The following is a 15,659-nucleotide window of genomic DNA, read 5'->3' on the forward strand; positions in this document are numbered from 1 at the left end:
TAGATTTTCTCGGGATAATTTTCGAAAGTATCCCCACATAAAAATATTTTTTGCATCACTTTAAAATCCAAAAAATTTCTTTTGAATGATGCCAATTTTGTTTTTGTAATATTCTTTAATCGAGATTTAATAATTTTTTTAACACATTTTAAAGTATATTTCATAATATTTTCATTTTTGTGAATGAAATCGAAATCATTTTGATTGTTTCATCATTTATTTGATGGCGTGAATTTCTCCATTGTTGGAAGTTAAAAATGATTCTGTTTAATATCTATACAGTTTCCAGGACGAAACTAAACATAAAGTTACAACACCGTTAGACATCAACCAGTCATAATAATACTATGACGTCATTGATTTTTTTTCCATTAGAAAACTTTAAAATACTATGAACAGAATACATGTAAGAATATACGTACAACAGAATAAATATAGCATCTCTTTAATACCTGAAAATTTAATGAATCATTGATTTGAAGTTTTATTTAATTAATTTAACTGATATTAAAAATAACCAGCAACTAGTTTATAATAGTAGTAATAATTAGTGCATGGAGCTATAATTCGAACAATTTTTCTTCAAATTTGAAACTTTATACTTGGTATAGAGAACAATAAGTCGACCGTTTTTTGCTTTAAATTTGATACTTCATCTTTGGTTCGAAAATTTCAATAAATAATAGCTTTTCATGTTTCATACTTGGTGTATTGAACGGTAATTCGACTACTTTTCGCTTTAAATGTAACACTTATATTTGGATCATGAAACTACAGTTTGAAAACTTCTTGTTTTGCGTGCACTGACGGATTTTGACAACAAGAGACAATTGCAAAACAGATTTTGGCAACAGTCACAAAGATTATTTTAAGACAAGGGTATCTCCTAGGGAAATTCTGTTGATGTTAAAAACACAAGTTAATTCGTTTTTAATATTACAGCTATTATCATCCTTTAATATCATTATATTCATTCATTAAAATTCATTAATGAGTTAAAGATTAATGAGCTCGTTTACCATTCTTTAAATTAAATAATTTAATAATTTTAAACTGTATAACGAAATATAACATATATAGAAATATATATTTATATAACATACTTAATAGATATATTTTTGTTACATACACATAATTTTTATATGTTCATTATAAAATGAATGTATATATATATAATATATGTAGTATGAGCCCCTATGCTACTCCCTCTACCTCGCCGGCAGATGGCAGTAGTGTTCCAACTAGAAGTATAAGTGAGGCAAACGGCAGAAGAAAGACACTTGGTGCGAGAGTGTGTGAGCTTCGAAGTTGAAGGATAACAGCCATACTATGTTCGCCTGAACTGCAACCAACCCTATACTTTTGTTCTTTTGTTTAATGTTCGTGTAGTCCTGTGTTCGTTTATTAAAATATGGAAAAGACAAACGTGTAGTCTTCTTTCGATTGAGGACACGATCCTACATATATGTACGTATAAAATCATTATAAATATTATAATATCGGAATTCATTTATGGCCAATCAAAGTTGCAAAAAGGTTTCTAGTACACGCTATTATCTATATTGATAATAAAGATGAATATGTGTTGGTATGTGTTTGTACTGTACAGACCATCCTTTTTACAGTTAACAAATTTGACACACATATATCTTGGCGAATAGGAATGTTCCCCTTGAAGACTCTTTTGAAATTTTAACTAATTAAAAATTAAGCTGGATTTTGGAATTTCCAAAATAACGAATGATAACTTCCGAAAATATTATCGCACAAAAATGGATTTTAGATCGTTTGAAAATTTAAAAAAATTGTCTTTTTAATGAAATCAATTAAATATTCGTGAGAGTCTTTTTGAATGTTGGCCCCTTTTTTTTAAAATATTTTTTTTGCTTAATTTTCAACTATAGATTGCATTATTGCCTTGAGGTTACAACTTTTTATCCTTTTTATAGCTAACTCTCTGATGGCATTATTTTTTCTCATTGTTGAAAATTAATGAAGAAGGAATCTGTTTAACTTCTGTGCAGTTTACGAAATGGATAAATGAAGTTACAATACCGCGAATTTAGAAAATAGATGAACCAGATGTTTACATTTTTATCAGAGTTATAATGTTATGGAATTTTCACCATTAAAAAGGGTCATATACACAATTTACAAAGTAAATAAGACAATTAAAATAGCGCGCGTCTTTAATGGCAAAAAATTTAGCGGAATCATGGACATGAAATTATATCGAAACGAATTTTCTAAAAACGAATTTAACTAATATTCCTGGCGAATCAACTGGTATCTTGAGGCGACTAGATTTTATAATGAAAATCAAATTTTTTAAGTGAATCTTTTAAAAATTATTGTTATAATTTAAAAAAAACATTAAGCTTAAATAATATAAAGAAAATGGAATCATGGCTCAAAATATATCAAGCAACAATGTATTGCATGGGAGGTTCGAATTTTAATTTTTTTAAATTCAAGCATTAGTATTCTTCTTGGTGTTTAGGCCGTTTGGTGATAAGAATTCAAAATGTAGGACTCACCCGGCTTATCTGTTACTTTAGCCATGAAAAAAGTTAATAGGAAACATAATTGCGGAAGTTCATGGATTGTTTTCAGTGTTTTTCATTTCATGAAAATTAAAATACTCGCAAGATACTGAGGCTGGAATTAGAAACATTTTTTCCTTGTGTTAAAATAAACTATTACTATGGACAGGAAGCAGATGTTCTGCCGAGTTTAGTTGTTTGTATTAAAACACATGGCTGCTTATGATTTGCGTTTGCCATCTGTCGTAACTGTCAACGTGAGAAGTTTGTGGACTATTAATTGCGAATTTTTTAAAGTCATTATTTAATACTACTACATTATTTAATAGTGTTTCATATCGATATTTCCTTAGAATGCGTTACGCCATCTAGTGTGTTGAAATAACATAAAATTATCTTTTATGTTAGAATGAAATATCTTCAAAATACATATTTTGAAAAAAAAAATTTTATTAAGCATATTTCTAAACTTAAGTTTTATTTTCTATTAAACAAAGTGTAAAAAGATAATGCGTTGTAATTATCAAAATATATTCAGCCATGAGATTTAGGTGAATTTTCATGTTTTAAACAAACATTTCTAATTGCAATAAATCATTTTTGGGTTTTAACATTTATTTTAAGGTTAGGGTTTACATAAGAGCGATAATTAAAAATCAGGACTAATTAAAAAGATGAAATTTGGAAGGCAGTGTATACACTATACTGGTAGATTTTTTAAAAATCCAGGTTGAAATTTGTTATCATGGAGTCTGCTTGTCCATTCGTACATATGTGAAAACGGTAACTCGGAAAGCAATAAGCTTTAAGAATGAAATTTAGTTTGTAGCCGAAGTACTATAAATCTGTATTCAGTTTTGGTCAAATTATAACAAATATATTTTGAGAAAAGGCCAAATGCATACTCAATTCTATTCACTATTTTACGAATCTGAACAAACAGCGTCATTCGATATGTATACAAAAAGGTCAAGGGGTTAATGTGTCGTCGGACGTTTCCATATAATAAAAGTAAAATGCGTCGTATTTTTAATATTTCAAATGCGAAGTATACAAATTGAAAGTGCTGTAACTATTCAAAAATTCCAATTTGATATTTTGAAGAATTCGAATTTTGAAAAAGGACGAATCTCTGTGTTTCAGACTTTCTAAGTTCGAAAAACACATTTTTGAAATTATTTCTGTCTGTTGCTGTGTCTATGAATACAATAACTGAAAAACGCACTGAGCTAGATAGACGAAATTTGGATTTTGAACTTTACATGATATATGTAGATTTTTATCAAATTTTGAACCAAAATCATACAAAAAATAAATAGCTAGATAGATAAAATTTAGTAAAATTAAGCATCTAAAATGTGGATTTGTATCATGTTTTGAATCAAATTCGACAAGGGACTGACCGTCTAGATACAGTAGACTCCCGATTATCCGCGGGCGGGTTATCCGCGCCTGCCGCACTAAGTTTTTGCTTCCAAGCAAAAAGAAAATGCTTCCAAAGCAAGAAGCAAACACAAAAGACTGATTTCTTCAAAAAGGTGTAGTTTTACAGTTTTAAAAAGGTGTAGTTTTACAGCTTTTTTTTAAAGGTGTAGTTTTATAAAAAGATAATGTGTTTTAATTATCAAAATATTCAGCCACGTAATTACATAATGCATTACAGTATTAAAACAGTATATATGTATTAATTTTTCTGTGTATCCTTGACGCTTCTCGTAACTACAAAGCACTTTTCTGCTTTCATTAACAAAATGCATTTTAGGTTAGTTTTGAGTGATATACTAAAATAGTAAGCGTTAGTGAAACATTTCCTGCTGTTTATTTTATGTTTTATTGTACATAAAACGATTTTTCAAAGTTGGAATGACTGTTTTCTCTTTTGCTATACCCGTTTTTAGCTTTTTTCGGATTATCCGCGATTTTTTTTATCCCCGGCGACCGCGCCACCCAATTCCGCGGATAATCGGGAGTGTACTGTATATACTTTTTCATGCATATAAACGCAAAACTCAAAAACTGGATGACTTAAATGAAATTCAGCAAGTGATATTTTTGTTACATTCATAGTTGTGTGTCAAATTGTTTCAATCGGTTGAAAGAGAGGCACCCAAAACACATATTTGATTTTCTGGCATTTGAGTGCTAATTATATACTAGGGATCGCCAGAAATCGCCAAATATCGTATGTTAGATGAAGTAAAAACATTGAATTCACGCTAAAGATCTATATTTCATTATTATTATAGACCAATACCACGTAAGATATTTGCGGCCTTATCTAAGATCCCCAATTTTATGCTGGAGGTAGGAGGGGGGGGGTAACAGAACAACTAAGATATACAGAATAAATATTTATAGTTATTTGATGTTCAAAAATATTTTGAGGGTACTTGTGAATACAAATTTATGTTTGATCCTTCGTGTATATCATGTTATGTGACATCCACATGTTAAATCTAGTGAACCAACAGATCTTTATAAGCGACTATTTATCAATATGCATGTACTGTTCTAAAATACAGCAACTAATCACAGTCATTAAGAAAAGTAAGTTTTTTTATCTTACACATCATATATTCAATAAAAGGTTTAAAAAATATTTTTAAAAAAATTGAAACCAATCTGCTATCAGAAATTTCAAGTTATCATATAAGAGCATTATTATTATTTTTAAGTCATTATTTGTCTTAATTAACTAAAGTCATTAACTAGTCGAACTTCAAAACTTTTTCTCAAGATCAGAACTTTTTTCTTTTAGAAAATCCGGTTTAAACTGGTTTGGAATGAACATGTGATTATTGTATTGCTCAATCGTATTAATTAAAAAAATTATTGTATTAATTTAAAAAAAATCGATTTTTTTCTGCCATCTCAAAATCTTTTCCGAATTCCAAAACTTTTTTTATATATTATCATTATTACACCTTTTGATACCTCTCCTCGCTATTTCGTGCCGATTTCTTCTCTGTGTTTCTTCGGACCTTCGCGCCAAGTTGTAACTTTTTGTTGGTGATAAGTCGCCAAAGGTGATACCCTTTTTTATCATTTTCTAATAAACCTAAAAGCGAAAAACTGATGTCTCATAAGTGATAAATCGCCAATTTTTTGCCCAGCATTTTGTGGCTTCAAAGACTTCAATACTCAAAAATCAAAACATCAAGTTCTCACATGATAAAAACATTTTAGCATTAATATATTCTGTTTTTTATTATGAGTACTATAATAAAAAAGGAAGTTTAAGGAAGTCGTCTTTCTCAGTAGTCGTCTTTCTGAGTAAAAGCACTTCGCAAATTTAATGAGGATTCAGCATATTTTGATCTTGCAGATGATATAGAAAAATTGATAAAACCTAATTAATTTTAAGAAACTGAATCACGTTGCTGAAATTTTGCATAAAAATTCTTATCTGAGGAATAAAATGCGGACAATGACCCCTTAAACTAGTTTGAAAGCTAACTGAATGACAGATTTATCTTGTTGAGAAAAACGAAAATCCGAAATTTTACTTCATTAGAGTTTAGAAATGAACTTCTCTTTCATGCGCAGATATCAACGCAAGTTTTTATTATTAGAATATTCGATAATATTTATTTTGTCTTTGCCATAGGATAATACTAAGAATTTAATAAAAGTAATTGGCGTATTTCTGGAAGGAAAAATTAAAACATGAAGCCTAATATGGGGAATGATGGAGCCATTTTAAATTCCTGAAATGATTACTGAAACAGAAAGATTTAGCAACTAAAAAAATGGAATGATTAGTCATTGTTATAAGGCCACAAACAATAAGATGAGTAACACTCAGCCTAGTTAGCCTATTTTAGACAAACCGATTTACTCTATTTAATATTTCAGACACTTAAAATTGTTTTTTCAGATCTGAATTCACTGTTGAGTTTTCTGAATTCGGTGACATGCTTTAGATGTAATATTTCGTTCTTTTTGCAGGAAGTCGTTTTTTCCGGTTATTGTTCCGGATATTTAGTTAAATTTTTCGTAGAACTCTAATTCTGAAAAAAAAAAATTTGCATGGGTATAGATTAGCAATCTAAAAATTAAAAAAAAAAAGTGAAAACAAAACTTACCTGTATTTGGTCTAAAAATTTATATACCATAAAAGAAAATACAAAACAAAGGAGACTCGAATATCTAATCCAAAATATTCCACGATAAAATTTCATATTGATTCATCCGTTTTTTTTATAGAGTCTAAAAGTTTATTCTTTTTAATGACAACGACACAAAGAATGTCGATTCAACAGCATCACAACGTGCGTGAGAATAAATTTCTTTGTGATGTTGCCATAAAAAAGAATAAACTTTGATTCATCTGTTTTATTTTATAGATTTTAAATCTGAAATCCAAAATATTCCATGATAAAATTTCAGATTGATTCATCTGATTTTTCTTCCTTTTTTCAATAGATTATAAAAATTTATTCTTTTTTATAGCAACTTCACAAAGAAATTTATTCAAGAGAATAAATTCAGTAATTAAAATGATAAAAATTACCTTTGTAAAATATTACTCAATCAAAAAGAATAGTTTATTTAAAATATATTTATAGTAGACATGATTTACAAAATCATACATTTATTTCATAAATAGATATGGTCTTAAATTATACATTTTTACCACTTCTATTTGCATCTGGCAACAATCAGAAGTTTATTTCGTTTCTTCGTCTCAGAATATTTTTTTTTATTGAGATAATAAATTGCATTCTGTTGATTTTCCGAAATGGTGAATGAAGAATATGCTTTAATATATATTTGCTCAAAATAATTCTTGCGGCTAAAATATTTGAAATGTTGCTAAAACTTTAAAGGCAACTACTTAATAAAAATAAAAGTGTATGAGTGGCATAAAATATTTAAAGAAAGTAGAGAATCATCTGTCAAATGTAATTAAATTCTTCAATGCATTAATTTTGTCTTATAATCAGTGTAGATTCAGAAAAATGGCACTTAGTTTTCGCCGTTTAACAATTAGAGGAAATACTGAACAAGTCCTTATATAAAAAACGACTAAAACCTGAAAAAAATGCAGAGGAAAGATTCATAGACTTTGTAAATTACAACTTGTCTTTTTACACTATCGTTCTTATTCGTGAATTTTGTCCAAAAAAAATCATCATATACAACTCTGCATTCACCTGATTTATTACAGTGTGTGTTTTTCTTTTTCCACGATTATAATTGCCTCTTCACGATAATCATTTTGAGACTATTAATTAGATAAAAGAAAATTCGCCACGAATTCTGAAAGAATTTCACAGAAACGAATTTAACCCTTTAAAGGGCCATTTTTTTCTAGTCATATTATGTTAAAATATTTTTAGGCTTGAAATTAGAATAAGAAAAGGGATTCATTTAGCTTATTAGATAAATTTAATTTGATTTATTAATTTGGTCAATTAATAATTAAGTAACAAAGGACATCATTTCATCATCAAGACACATCATTTTGTCTGAGATAAAGAATTGAAGCATCTAAGTTCTTGACTTACTAAAAAAATTTGTCAGAACTTATGCCAACCTACATAATTTCATACAAAGATTGATAAATTTGGTGAAAAGCATACTTCCCACGGCCTTAGAAAAGGTTAAAGCCTTTTTGGTGATTAGAAAATTCGTTCAGAAAATAATACAAAATATAAAGCAATTGGAAATATATTAAATATAAAGCAATTGGAAATATATCAAATATAAAGAAACTGGAAGAAACTACTTTAAAGGAGATGCAAAAAAATGTTGACCAATAAAGTGATCCTTTCAGTGTTAGTTCAAGATTACAGATAGTTTTGATCACAGTAATACATTTCAAAATATATTTTAAAAATTTATTAAAAATAAAAAAAATTAAAGAATGGAAATAAAATTTGTATGTCTCGTCAGTGAGTCGTAGTAGAGTAAAACTAATATTTATGTCATAGTATTTATTATTCGAAATTAACAAAGAAAAAATATAAATTTTGCTTAATTTTAATAATTTTTTTTTAAATTTTAAGGTTATGTAAAAATTATTTTTGTTCTGTAAAATGTTCGGAAGTTCTGAAAGATAAAAGCACAAATTTTTACTAATGCTTGATAATTAAAATTTTAAAATGAAAAAAAAAGGATCTCTAAATTCATATTCTCTCTTTCCAAAGTATACGTGCCAAAAATGTTAAAATTTAAAAAAATCATCAAGAAACGAAAGCATATAATATTTTAAAATTTTAGTATATGCAGAAGTAAATGGGGATTGTGTTACATTAATGTCGGCCTCAGGTTAAAGGTTCGATACCGGATACCACTAGAGAACCGCAGTGCAAACGGGTCAGGTTCATGCTAAATATATTGGAACCCTTCATGGTACGGAAGCTTTCGAGATGTAGGACCTCATCGTCTGACTTCTATTCAAAACTACGAGATCTGTCCTCAAACTGTTGTAATATTTACTTAAAATAGACTAAAAAATATAGCTGAAATAAGTAAGAAATGAGTGAAAAAATGATTATCAAATTTAGACATTGCAAACGTGAAATAAGTGAAATTAAATAAAAGTTTATCATGAAATCGATAAATACAATTATGTTGAGTGCAACTTGTTGTTTATCAACATAAGTGGAAACATTTAAACACGATTAATTAATTTTATAATACAAACAACATATTTATATTTTCTTTTGTCAACATTTAAGTGTTTTGTAATCAATTGTCTACATATCGTTCAAAACAAACGGAATCATTTCATTTTTTAAAAACATTTCTGCTGATTCTAGCAGATTTTAACTGTTTACTTTTGACATATAAAATTTTGAAACAACTTCTCCGTTGCCATTTTCTTTTCACAAGTAAAAAAAAAGATCAGATCGATCAGATAAATCTTGAAGGAGTTGATGAAAAACATAGGAACTGGACATTGCAACGTCACTCCACAGTAAGAAGTTCGTTAATTATAACGTGGTGAGCTGTCACTTTTAATCGTAACCTCTTAAATTCGGCGGAAAAGAAATGATGAGAAGATTAATGAGCAATTAAGCCGTTTGCTCTTTAGATTCAGAGTTGTGAGAATCAAAAAGAATCTTTTTTTAACGAGATGAAAGGGAAAAACAGAAGTAGAATCAGCTGAGGTATCAAAGGAAAAGAGTTGCTTGAAGCATCTATAAAATGTAAGTAATAACTCATAAAAATGAATAAAATTTATTAGTGTATTATGAATAATTTTATTAGTGTTAATATTTGAAATGAATAAATAAATGAAATGAATAATGTAATAAATGAAATGAATAATGTAATAAATGAAATGAATAATGTAATAAATCAAATGAATAATGTAATAAATGAAATGAATAATGTAAATGAATAAATTTATTAGTGTTAATATGTAATATAAAATTATAAATAATCTATTGATAGAAAAGAATGTTATTGATTTAATTTAGTTAATAAACTAACTGTGTAATGGAGAAAAAGATTAATTTTTTAATAGGAGAATTTAAATAAAATTTTAAAAAATCGTTTGCACGAATTTTATCTCAATTTTTTTCCTTTAATTTTTTTTCTTGTTTTAATGCTTATATTTATTCTAATGATCATTTCTGCAATCATTCATTATTTAGTAATTAGCGAAATAAAAGTATTTCATGAAATAAAATTTTGCATGAAAAAGACAAATAATTTTTCCTTGATAACATGATAGTGAAGTATGAATGCAATCGAAAATGCTGAAAAAAATAATTAAGCAATTTTGCCGATTGAAATTATATTTAGGATAGCAAATGTCTTTATTTTCTAATTGTAATAATGATTGAATAAATTATACTGAAATAAGTACTCGTCAATCAACTAAAAAAATGTATTTAATTAAATTAATTTCTACTTTTACATGCTATGAAATCATTTCATAAAAGAAAAATATTCTTTATTCTGAATTATGTACAAAATTTTCTGTAGAAAATTAAACCATTAGTTTTCTTCAAGCTTGAATTCAATTACTATTATAGTAAAGTTTTAGTTATATTAATTGTAATTTTTAAAGGATCACACTAAATTTCTACTCTAAATTTGATTTTCGATACCTACTGCTGTATAAGTTCTTAACATTCGTTAGTATGAGTCACTACAGGGGAGATATAATCATAATATTAAAAATATTTTCTTGTTGCAGAACGTTGGAAAACATAAAATAAATTAATAGCTGATTAAAAAAAGAAATTGAATGATGAGGATAAAAAATTTCTGAATTTACTTGGTTGTATATAAAAGAAAGCAAACGATAATTTTCAAAGTTGTCAATAAAAATACAGCCAAAAATGCAATCTAAATAAAATAATTCAGAAATATTACAAAATGAAATTTTATTTGGAAGCAACATCAGCATTTTACCCTTTATTTACCAACAGTAAGTACCGTTTAAATCCAGTTGATATCTACACAATTTGATTATTTTTTCGAATAGAATTTGAAAGAGCTCGAAGAATGTTTTTCCGATAAAAAACAAGGTAGCATTTTAAAAAAAACATTAAAAATCTTTTATAATTTAATTAATTAAATTATTTAAGGTTTTTCTTCTTCCTGCGTTTATTCTGTACCAAAACGTAACTAATGGTTCAAAAATATTTTTTGAAAATTGATGGTAAATTAAATCGGTAAATAAAGGGTTAAACTTTAAAAGAGATACGATTATCTAGTTCTAAATATTGTAGAATGATAATGTTTGTAATTTGAGTATTTGATACTTTTTAATGGTTTCAAAGAATTATTCGTTTTATTGTTATTCATTCTTTTTTGACTTAACACAGTTTACAGGAATTCTATTAATTCCATTTTGAAAAATTCCTAAGAATTCCTAATACTAAAATGTTATCACTTTAAGAAGCTTCCAAGGTTTTGAAATAAACTAAGACATTTGTTAATAATAAATTGAATATTTATTTTTATTTAGAGATAAGAGAGCTATTAAAATGTCCACAATTATTATACAAAATCTTGACATTTTATTTCTCCATGTTACATAAAAAAAAATAATTTGGAAAAAAAATATTAAAATTAAATTAAAATTGCAAGAAAATAAAACTGATGTAATTGAAAAGCTTAAGTTTCTTAATGTAAAATTGATTTTACACGATATGCACGTTAATAAGCTCTGGAATTATATAGGAAAAACATTAAAATTTCTCTTAAAGTTTAATTAATGAAAAATCATATTAAAGTTTAAAAAAATCCTTTTCTAGAAAGTTCATTTGCTTCCCAAGAAGTGCAATTTTAATAACTAAATCCAGCGGTCTACCCTATAGACTGTTTTGCAGAATTTTTATCTCATGCTCATATATTTCAGGATGCAGTTTATAAGTATTATTATATTAAAATTCATGAATATAATGAAGGATTTTTATTTAAATATTTCATTTAAAAGGAAAATTGTTCAGAACTCAAGTGACCAAATCAATAATTCATTATTATGGCTAGCATATGCCGTTCTTAATAATTATCTGCTATCAGCATATTCATATCTTGACTATCTCGAGAATTCAAGGAATTTGTTATGACTCAAGAGGCCATCTCAATTTATTTAAAAGGCCAATTGAATTAGAAACATTAATTTTTTTTAATACCTAAATTATTTTTCTCTATAGAAGAGTTTTAACAAATAAACTATTTTATAATTAGCCAACTAATTGAAAATTCCCTTCAATAAAAATAGAAATAAAAAGTGAATGAGTATGCTATATTTCCATCGAACATTTTGAGCAATAAGAATCAAGGATATCCAATTGTATCTAATTCTAACAAGATAAGTAGTCTTTAATGAGCAAAAGAATGTTTTAAAAGCGCGTTCATGACGTGTGAATGACCTTCTGAAGTAAAATGAGTGTCATATTTTTTCTAATTGAAAACATAATTGCATATTCTGTCTTTATAATTGAAAACGATGGTAAGCGGGGAGCTCTTTAATGTGGAAATTTCTTTTCAATTCGTCTTGAATTGTAATAATGTTGAAATTAAGGACAACCTATAAATATAACAATGTTAGAGATAGATAAGATGGTAAAGTGCATCTTGAGGATTACATGATACAAAAACTCTTCAAACTGGACAGGGACTGCTGCTAGACCAAATTTGGTTCGTATAATTCTTTTAGAAGATACTCTTTAAAAATTGTTTTAATTGTTTTTTTTTTTTTTTTTTTTTTTTTTTTGTAATTTGAATTTAATAAAAATTGATAGGTATTGCTAAAGTTCCTTAATAACATTGATATATATATTCTTGCACAAAAAGAATTTTTCTTCATTTTAAAATTTTAAAATTAACTTTTCAATAATATTAATTATATCTCTATATAAAGTTTTCTGATTTTTATAAATGTATTTTAAGTTTGTTTTACAGTAATTCTTTTCATGTTTTTAGTTACTGCATTCATATATTAGTACGTTGCAATGATGTTATATATATATATTTAGTTATGTTATATATATGATGATATTTATTCTGTTATATAATCAAAGAAAATTTTTAAAATAAGTGGTATCTCCAAAATTTTCTGGCATACTCTGTAAGAAAGGTGCTATCTTCTTGCTTTTGTCTAAAACTTACTTTCTATAGTCTTTTTTACAACAAATATTCATTCTAAATGAGTCAAATAATTATATATTAAGATAACTGAAACTTTAAACTATTAAATCACATGATGATTATTTTTATATTTTTATTGCATTAACTATTCTATTTTAAAATAATAATTATTATATTTTTATTAAGTAATTAAAAATTACTTTTTATATTCTAAAGAAGAAAGTAAATTGAAAGAAAGAATCTTGCAACGAAGTTAAAGCAATAAGTATATGAATAATTTGTGCAAAAAAACGATGTTACCAATGACCATTTTATCTCTAAAAATATTCTTAAAATAAAATTAATTAAAATCATTGTTGAGGATATGGTTTGAAAAAGACTTTTAAACTTATTTTGTATTTCTTCTCAATAAATGCACCGTGTTCCAAAAGATTATACAAGAAAAATTTATAAAATTAACAGTGACAACAATAAATTAGATTATATTAACAGTAAATTTATCAACACAATACTATAAAAAAAGTACAGAATGTACAAAATTATTTTTCCCTCAAGATATTTTGAATTTATTTTACCCTTGAATCTTCCAAGACGAATAGAAATAAAAAATAAAATTGTTAAATTATTGAGTCATATTTGATATCTAAAATCATGAAATGAAAACGCTTTTTGGCCTTTTCAAATCAAGTTAAAACTAGAAAACCAATTATCATTAGTTGACTGAAATTCTATGCTCCTTTATCTTTCAAAAATGATTATTTGATTGCCGAGGAAAAAAAAATCAATTTAAATGTTGTATTTTTATAAACCATTTCCTAAAGGATGTTTCACGAAGCTTAAAGATGAGCCGTCATGTAGTGACCGGATAAGTGTTCGCTGAAAGATACAGATTGCGTACTGTTCAATGCCCTTGGAAAATGTCCGAAGTATTATTTTCGGTTCAGCGATTGCTTGTTTTCACAAGCGTAAATTTCAAGAAACGTTCTTATCGAATATGAGAAAGATAATTAATCAAACTGTTAAAACCATGCTTTTATAGTTATTAAAGCAAGAAATTTAAAATGTGCACTTGTAAATATATTACATTCTTTAAAAGAAAAGGATAAATTTTGCTACCTTTTTTGTGATTCCTTCAATTCATATAGAAATACACAAGATCTCTGAAATTAATAAATAATTCTGATCATTTAAAACACGATTAGCAAATATCCCCCCCCCCCAGAAAATTGGCAAACTTTTATTTTGATTTAATGAGATTGACAGACGAACGATTAAAGTTATAGGAATAATTTCTACTCATTTTTTTTCATTTTTCCCTTACAATAATAATAAACGTTTTTTAATTATCTTATTAATATAGTTTCAAACCATTGTTTAAATCACAATATATTTATTAATTCTTATTTTAAACAGCAGTTTTTTTTATGGAATGTAGAAACTTTATAACCAAACGATATTGCCTTCCTCATTTTTCTGAAATATTTCATCTAATGCAAGTTGATTTGAGATTTGTTGCCATGACAACAAGAAAGACTCAGATTATGCTTTAATTTCAATTTCAAGGACAATGGAAATAATGTAATTTGTGGCATTTGTATTACAGCTTCTGTAAATGTTTCCTTAAATGGATTTTTGAAACTAATTAATTACTCTAATGATTATTTAAGTTTAATCTTCAGTAGAGTGCCTATTGTGCCAAAACAATTCCATTTCTCCGGTGTAATTACATGGCATAAATTTGAATAACATTTTTTAGATTTATTTTCAAATTTACGTTGGAGTGAAATTTTCTTTGTTAAACCTGTAAGGCTTTTGCAATTTTTCGAAAAATATTTTTAATAATTTTATATAAAAATACAATGCCTTGAGAAATTATCAAAAATATAAAAAAAAATATTTAGTTTTACATTTTTGGAAATTTTTAAGAGTTAATCATTAATTAAATTTAGAAATTTTCAACACCAACTACTAAAACCCTCGATATGTTGGAAGGGCATTTTTTTAAAAAATTGATAACAAGAATTCATAATGGGACACATTTTGCATTTGAATAGAATAAAAAATTAATTGTTTTAACAATCAATATGTATATTTATTTGTATACAATTTTTTAAAAATTTACTTAAGAAAACTCAATAAAATCTCAAGGGAAACGATTTAAAATTTCTAAAGTACACCTACGCCAGTATTTCATATTTTTGCTCTCTAAAATATTTTATATAAAAAGTATAAGAACAAAAAAGGAATAATTATATATTTTTAAATTTTTATGTTTTGGTGACGGAATTTTCTTTTTTCTTAAAATGTGTAACTTATGCAAAGAAATCTTTCAAATATTTTATTTTTAAAATTAAGATGAAAGAATTTAGTAAATGTTTTGATTGTCAACTTTATAAAATGGAGAATTTCGTATAATAAAAAATGCGTTCCGATTACTACTACTCAAAATACTATTTTTCATTATAGATTTAAGAATAGTTTAGTTTAAGACATCTTTTTTATACCAATTCTTTTATTAAAAATAATTTTTTTAGTTACATGGTTACTAGAAATCTT

At 26.3% G+C, this 15,659-nt stretch overlaps 1 protein-coding gene across 5 annotated transcripts in view; it reads left to right on the forward strand.

Annotated features, from left to right (window-relative positions):
- The window catches only part of LOC129975634 (organic cation transporter protein-like), an 81,421-nt gene that overhangs the window by 32,269 nt on the left and 33,493 nt on the right, over window positions 1–15,659 (forward strand). Inside the window, exon 1 of one of the 5 annotated variants that reach the window (XM_056088723.1) lies at window positions 9,481–9,700. The exons of the other annotated variants lie outside the window; for them this stretch is intronic. The gene's annotated coding sequence lies outside the window, so the exon portion shown is untranslated. Of the gene's footprint in view, window positions 1–9,480; window positions 9,701–15,659 lie in introns of those variants that run through there. 5 annotated transcript variants of the gene reach the window in all.

Source organism: Argiope bruennichi, chromosome 7, assembly GCF_947563725.1.
Source record: "Argiope bruennichi chromosome 7, qqArgBrue1.1, whole genome shotgun sequence".
NCBI classification, from domain to species: Eukaryota; Metazoa; Arthropoda; class Arachnida; order Araneae; family Araneidae; genus Argiope; species Argiope bruennichi.